Below are 8704 nucleotides of genomic sequence, written 5' to 3'. Positions count from 1 at the left end.
CCATACACTCAAGTCATCACACACTTGACACATAACATCATGTAAGCACAAAGGCTTGATCGTAATATGCATGAGAATTACATTAAACACTTTGTGAGCAATCCTTTCAACAAACACTTGTTGTACAAGCTTCACTACCATGGATTTTTCAATAACCCGACTAGAACAATCTAATGCTTCAAATAACACAGCCATAGACATAAGGTGGACCAAGACAAAAGTTCTAATCACCTTATGACATTTGGTGTTTGATCTCCCTAACTTCTTCATAATGATTTGGATTGCCTCGGTACTATTACCCCCTAAAGGTGTAAGTTGTCATTTTGTAAAAGGGCCAAGAAAAGAGAAAAGCTTGAGAAAAAAGATAAAAATAGGAACTAGAGCTTTAGCATTAAATACCAAGATTACAATTCAACATTGCAATTCAAGGAAAATGCAATGTCCAAGCCCTCCAAACTATCACCAACCTGTGACATCTGCTTAGGACATATACAAGTCATAGGTGACTCCAAACCACCTTTAACGTTATGAGCTTGACTAGGATGCTAAAACTTTTATATGAACAACAAACCCATTGTTTAGGGTTTTGAGCTTGACCCAACCAATTGGTTCTTCATCGTCATCGAGGCAATGAAAAAATAAACAACCAAACCCATTCCTCTCCTTGTTGTTAGACTGATTTTGTTTCACACCCTCAACATGAAATCTATATCTTCAATTGATTTACGCTGCAAGGGAAGTGATTGCTACATTGGTATCCATAACCTTTGTTCCCAATTTTAAAAAGTTATAAATCATGTTCATTAATCTCTCTCTCTCTCTCTCTCACACACACACACACACCATGATATATGTATGTATGCATAATTTAGCTAATCTTTTGAACCATCCACTTAAGGCATGTTGTTGATGGAGAGGCTATAGGTCACAAGTTCCAAATGTGGTCAAGTCCCTTGGGGTTATCAATGACTAAGGGTTAATTGAATTAATTAAGCCGTCCACCCAAAGAAAACCTGATGGTATCCTTACTCTTTTATAGCATGTTTGGATGGAGGGTGGCTCAACTGTTAACCACCATAATGGTTGGTAACCTTAAGGGACTTGACCAAATAATATAACACTTGGTGGAGGGTAAACTCAAAAGGAATATAGTTATATTTGAAACTTTTGATTAATGGCCTCTCCATCAACAACATGCCTTGGGTGGATGGTTTGATTACTTAGCTATATTGGTTGAATCATCTATTAAAGATATGTTATCAATGAGGAGATCATAGTTCATTGGTTCAAATATGATAGATTTCCTTAGGGTTATCAATTTCCAACATGGTTGGCAGTTGAGCTACTCTCCATTCAGATATTTTAGGGGAATGTTGGGGGTGGGGTGGGGGGTGGGCGGGGTGGGGTGGTGTGGCACAGGCGATCCTATAATGCTTTCCTTCAAAATAAATAAGTATATTTTGAAGAAAATCACACACACAAAAGTTTGACTAATGGCTGAAAATGAATGTTGAGTTGAAATGAGTTTGCACTCACCTCACTGATAAACAAACTCTGAATTAAGGTATTTTTCATACCACACTTATTGAGGTTGTAAATACCTTCAACTCACTATGACTAGTAAAATTGCTTTCAATAATATATAGGCTTTTCCTATATACATAGTTCCATGTAATTCATGCATATGAAACCCTTAGAAGCTTCACCATTGTTTATAGGCCGTAATGAAGGTAAAAAATTAGCATAGATTATATAGCACCCTATCCAATCTAAATGGGTAAGGTGCTCTCTCTCTCTTGGGTCACAGTAAGGGCACGAACATTAATAAATTAGTCTGATTTTACTACATTGGTGGTGACAACACTATTATGACACATGACTTTCATGTTTGTGTCCATACTACATCAAGAGGTCACAATCGGTCGACCAACATGTAAGTTGTGGACGAAGTCCATTATGATTTGAATTTGGGTCATCTTCACAACAATTACAATCACTTCACCACAACCCATGGTTTGCATGACATTTGGATGGGTCCTACCTATTAGCAAGGGCCAATGTGTTGGTTTGGTGTTCTCATTTCCATGTTTGTGATTAATATAATAACATTCCAAACCAATAACAACAACCTAGTCCAATCTAAGATGAACATTGAAGGAGATGGTGATAATCTTCTTCGATTTGTGGTCCAATTCAACTATTTCCATTTTAAAAAATGTATATGTATATACACATATACACTAGGGCTAAGGTAATGAGTATTGAGGATAAATATCATTGAATGCACCCTTGTAGTTGCAATTATTGTCACCCCAACGTATCGTTGTCTTGCTAGGTGATGGTGTCCCTGTTACAAGCCTAGAAAATCCTTAACTATTTTTCTACTTCTCTTGTCTAACTTCGTGTTGAATTTTCTTGCCAAGTCCTTGTGAGTGGCTCAACAATGGATCAAACCGCTAGACTACACCTAACCGGGAACTAAGAACACTTAACTAACCAATTTGTTTACACCAAGTCACAACAACAATCATTAACCTAATTTACCATCCTAATAATTCATTGTTCCATTAACAAAACATAACACGTAGCCATGTATCTCTTTCATTACTCATTCACCAATATTGACTTAGCCATGCATCACACCATGCATCATAAACCACAACATCACAAAATATAGCCATTTATAGTGCAAAAATTGTTTCATTATAGGAGAATAACTAACTTGAAAAATTATTAGTGAAGTCCATAAAACAATGACAATAACTAAGGTGTTGAGCTTTGTTTAAGGTGATGAAAATCTAAGGTTTATTTACAACAATTAAGAAACAATCTTTCCACTAACCAAATTGTCTTCCACAAGACGGTCTATTATGTAATCCTGTAACTTGCACTAGCATTTACACCAATAAACTCAATTTGTCTCACAAGAGTAATCAAAATTGTCACACCCAAAACCCATTCTTAAGTCCAAACCAATTAGCCAATCTTATGAAAAATGTGTCAAACAATTGAACGAATCGTCAATACATTATTAGAACATGTTCGACCTCTAGTCATCTTCCAAATGAACTATACAATCTTATTTTAATGCCAAACTTGCTTGTTCATTCATTTTTCTTTAAAACAAGTTAACACCTATTTTCATTAAAATCTAATTAACTCGATTCCTCTTTAGCTCATTGAGCGGTCTTGGTCCATTTTTAAGTAAACCATTTCCTTATGCCAAAACTCATTTCAAAATAACTATAAATTAGAAGTTATCTAATTTCCATCTCCAAAAAATGTAACACCCTTATTAATAAGCTATGTCATTTATCATATCTATTAATAACCTGTGTCATTTATCATATCTAACAAGGTTCTTGCACCATGGGGATAGCTCCATCATCAATCTCCTTGATAATGAGGAATTATGTCCCATATTTCTTGCACCATGGAGATAGCTCCATCATCAATCTCCTTGATAATGAGGAATTATGTCCCATGAGATTCTCGATTCAAACCTCGTAGAAAAAAAAAAAAAAAACAAAACAAAACAAAAACAAACAAAAAAAAGAACAAAAAATTGTTCATTACGTCTATCATGTCATACATGGGGTTTGGGGTTCATTAGGGATTAGCCAAAAAAACATGGCAAGAATAAAAACCTCTCAAGACCCATGAAACAACCAACTTGTGCCAGCAAATGCACACAAAGTTCGTGACCACTTTTGAATACCTCTCATTAATAATTAAATAATGTACTTCGATGAAACTAAGGATTCGATAATCATTTGTGGCTCAAGCAGATTAAAAATAGCAACGACACTTGTTAGTTCATGCGCATCCGTTCAAGCCCATTCCATGCTCATATAACCAGGCCGCACAATCACTCGGCTGTAATTCTGCTTCGCTCAATTCGACTCTCCAAGTTTTTGTTAACTTTCCAAGGTACTCATCTCTCTCTTTTCCTTCTATAGGATTACACTGCTTCTGTGCATTTAAAGGCGGTAGTACATTTTTCTAAAATTTTCATCTGAAATAACTGCCGAGAAGAACGAATCCATTCGTCACGATGGATTGAAAGCAAATGCAACTTTTTTAATATTATTACTTGATTGTAAGTATGGGTCCTCATTATCCATCGATACACGTTGTTCTTCGACTTATTGCTAGATGGTAAAGATGTTATTGGCTTTGAACCTCTATTAGAGTATTTACATAGGGGGAAGCAAATTGTTTAGAACCAAACAATATCTCCCCTATGTAATGCAATGGAATTATTGTGCTACTATGTTTGCAGAGGCTTTATTTAATCGAATTCATGCGTCAAAACCCTAAGTTGCCAAACTCAGAAAGTTGTTTATGGAACAGCTGTCTTAAATCCCAGGTTTAATCCCAGTTATTAGGTATAACTTCGTTTCCGGGACCAAACACTTAGAAGTATCTGCAGTTCGTGTGTGCACATGCTTCTCGTAATATTTGAATTTTTTGTCAATGGGTTTTGGTTTTGGTGGTAAAGCGGTGAATTTTGATACCCATCAAAGGTTCAAATACTAGGAAACATGTTTCGCCTTTTCTTTCTCTGTCGTCTGTGCAAGCGCATGCATTCACGTGGATGGCGTATATGCAATTCCCGAGCGAATACGGTGGAGTAGATTCTCCCCAGCCGCAGCACTTAAGCCAAGGGTTGTTTTTAACCTTTTAGGATTGTAAGCGGGCTAATAGTTCATTGTTATATCCCCTTATAGTTCATTTCTTATTATGCTTTTATGTAGGTGTTGGTGTTTTCTTTGATAAAGGTATCTGAGCCTTTATTGGGCTTAAAGCTTTCGGGGCTTATAAATTCAAGGGCTTGAAGTTTGGATATGTGAGATATGAAATGGGTTTGGTTATTTCATCTCCAATAGCATTTGGATACAGAAACATATTATAACATCCCTTTCACACAATTACAAAATCCAGATAAACGATTCAAATACCGTATACAGATTATCTAGTTAGCTTAGTCCTTTTCTATGATTTTCAATTTTTGTTTAACTTCTCACTTATTTAATAAATAATCAAAAGCCACCAGAGCCAATGAAGCATGGTACAACTATCATCTAAGAGGGCATAGTATGCACGAACATGCTGAAAGCCCATTTCCATTTTACAAAGCTAATATCAAAATGAGGCTGAGACTCAACTTTCCCTTCCTTATTTATAAATGCATGTGCTATTGGTTGTTGGCAGTCCTTATACAATAACATGTGAACAACATGAATGCACGTGCATGAGAGAGAGAGACCGATTCAGGCTGCCTGCAAAAGTGGATCAAGTGAACAACATGAATGCACGTGCAAAAGTGGATCAAGTCCCCTCCTTATTGGAGAGAATGCTGGCAATTGAATCTGTATTCTTTACCCTAAGCAGGCAGGGTAATCTCTGCCCAACAAGCCCCGGTCCAATTGAAAAGTACCAAGTATCAGTGGCAGGTCATTTTATTGTAAAATTACAATTTTACATAAAATAGTTTAGCCCCAAACCACGTAACATAATATAATGTAGTTGTTGTCTATAACGCGACTTTTTGAAAGCTTTTCCGGCGGGTTTTTCCGGTCGAAATCCGACAGGAATTTATTGGAATCGCAAGTTTGATAGCTAGTTTCTGCACAATGAAAGCGTCCCAGGGGTTTTTGAGGGTGCTGAATCCAAATATGCAGTTAAAAAACCATTTTAACTGCAACAAATCAAGATTTAACCTCAATTTCTTCCGCCGGATTCCGTCAACGGAATCTCCAAAAAGTCGCATTATAGACAACTCCTAATATAATATTGTTGGGAGTTGTTTACATTGATCAATCATTGTTATATTGGGATCTTCATCATTATATCATTTTTTAACTTTAGCTCAATCCTCCATGGACATCAGTTAAGACCACCCAATTTTGATGGAAATACTTAATCCAAGCTTTAAAATATGGTACAAAAAGTTTAGCTTGCCAAATTATTGATTTTGGCTCGAGTGAAGGGTACATCTTTGCTAATTACACAGCAAAGGAGTCCAACAAGAAATATCACTAATATCACTAACCAGAAATATCACAGCAAAGGAGTCCAACAAGAAATATCACTAACCAGAAATATCACCAATCTTGAAATACTGAAAACTGTTAAGTTTGCTGAATTTTGATTGGGATATGAAATTGTACTTTTTCCATATGAAGTTTGATGATGTTGCAACTACTCTCAAGCATCCTGGAACAAATAATGGTAACGTTAAAATTTTAAGTAAAAGGATGAAAAAGAAAGAAAAAGGGAAAAAATTAAGTAAAATGATGAAAAGGAAAAATAAAGGGAAAAATTTAAGTAAAAGGATGAAAATGAAAAATAAAGGGAAATGCATTTCAATCGTGTTTCAGTGTTTTGATATGGAAATTCTGCTGATAAGGCAGTTGGGGGCCAAGTTTCCTGCAACATAGATCTACCAGTGATGTAATTTAAAAGGAAGAGCAATTGATAGATGTCCAAAGACCATTGTGAGAAAGCTGATGCCTCTATTAGAGGGAAACTGATATTACAGCTTGGCTTCTCAGGTTCTTGTCCACATATTGAACTTCATTAAATTACCTACCATAACAATCCTAGTTGCCCTGTCCGATGAGGGTAACAAGAGGCAGGCAGAGATTCATGAGACCTCAAATTCTAGACTGGTGTGGCCTAGAATTTGCTGACATCCTTGAGCTCATGAGGAGCTGCTGCTCCAGCACGCAGCACGTACACTACCAGAGTAGCACGCATATCAGCTCTAGGATGTTCTAGAGATGGGATGCCCTTGTTTAAGTCACCACTCAGGTATGTTCAAGCAACGAAGTTCCTATCAAGAATTTCTATACAACCAGGGCCTTTCAAAGTTGGCCACTCTACCAAAGACATCATCCACTACTGCGTTGGTCCATTCACAGTTATTGATGGCTCTGACGAGAAGCCTATATGGACCCATTTTTGTAGTGATATGTTGGAAATTAATAGAATTATCTTATCTTATTTTATCCTTGTCATTCTTGATCTAGTCCAGACATCTTGAAGCAACCTTCACTTACTGTCCAGTCCCAAAATAATCCATCTAAAACAGCAGATAGTTATCCTCTGCATAAATCATATCTCCAATCCCACTAACCTAAATTCTTGATATGTCGAAAGAGTAACACTGCCATCCCCACATTATAAATGTCAACATTCAGAATACACAATTTCTAGTTTATGATCAGATCAGGAAACGTACACAACTATCTGGCGTCAACAAAAGAATTGACAAAGTAGTAAAATGGCAGAACCATATGTCAGGATAGAGCACCTCATATTGAAAACCATTTGGATGGCAGATGAGAAACTTGTGTATGTAGCTCTGCTAGGCTTGGAAAGCAAAAAGTTGTGACAGGGTTTGAACCCATGATTCACTTTCCCTTGGCAACTTTGCTCCTCTTGCCTACAAAACAGAATGTACCCTCATATTTGAGGACAAGTATAAATGTAAGGTGTCAGATTTATGTTAAGACTAGGACAGTTCTTAGCGGCTACTTTTAGAAACCTATTCCTGCTTGCTCATGAGCTCTGAGAGTGTTTATCTTTTCTTTTGAATCTACTATTTTCATTAGTAAGTTCAATCAAAGGCCTGTACATACCAGGACCAAATTGCAGTCTTGTCAATAGATGGAATGAATCACATATAGCCAAAGGTAGCAGGCAATACATTAGCAGCATTCTACTTATGAGCAGTGGCTGAGCAAATAAGCATGACAAGAATTGCAAGAGTCTCATCAACAATTCCTAAGCATTCATCAATAAGCAACTCCAAGAGGAGTGGCACAATCCCAATTCTGACAGCCCTGGGTTTGTTTGGTTGACACATAAATAATATGAGATAACTTACAGGCTAAACAGGGTAGTTGCAGAATTTTCCCCTGCCTGCATATTGCCACGTTATATCACCTCTATAACAGGGTGGACAAACAATTCCTAGATGGTCAATCAAACCTTTATTCCTTTCATGAATAGGCATGTTTAGAAGTGCGATAATGGCATGCCCTTGGGTTTTTGGGTAAATTGAGGACAACTTCACCAATCCGGGTTCAAGTCTAGGTTTTCGCAATGAAAATCCTGTTATTTGCATTTCTCTTGGTAAGCAGTCAATGCTCTGCAGCAACATTTTGCACATCTAACTCTTGGTAAGAGATATTTGTTAGATGAGCTAGATTACATAATGATGAAACCCTAAATAGGGTAGAGCCACACTACTGAGCACAAACAAGGGATTACACACATTAATGCATGTGATGAAAATACTTCAGACAACTACAGTGGGATTCACCTCTCTTACATAAAGTTTGAGAGGTGATACTTGCCCAAAATCCTAAAAGCTAATAATGATTGAAAAACTTATCGTTTAACGCAAGTCTCTACAACGACTATTACACATGTAAGCTTTATATTCTATCACTCTCTCAAGGCTTACAATACTAAAAAAACTCACTGAAAGCAAACACATTATTTTCACAGGAGATGTCTTGTAATTCTCGTAAAGTTATGATATTGAACTTCTAAATCTTGGATCTCCCCTGAGCGACAGAGCAACAATCCCCACATGCATGTCTCATAATCCCAGTGAAATATGGTTTTTTCAATCCCAGCCATCTCAACGTATTGAGCAACTCTCTATCCTCGTCTACATCACTCCATTTCT

The sequence above is a fragment of the Pinus tabuliformis genome, chromosome 3_2 (genome assembly GCF_031772625.1).
Source record: "Pinus tabuliformis cultivar Carrire ecotype Pingquan chromosome 3_2, CPIR1, whole genome shotgun sequence".
NCBI classification, from domain to species: Eukaryota; Viridiplantae; Streptophyta; class Pinopsida; order Pinales; family Pinaceae; genus Pinus; species Pinus tabuliformis.
Note: the sequence above shows the minus strand (reverse complement) of the source record.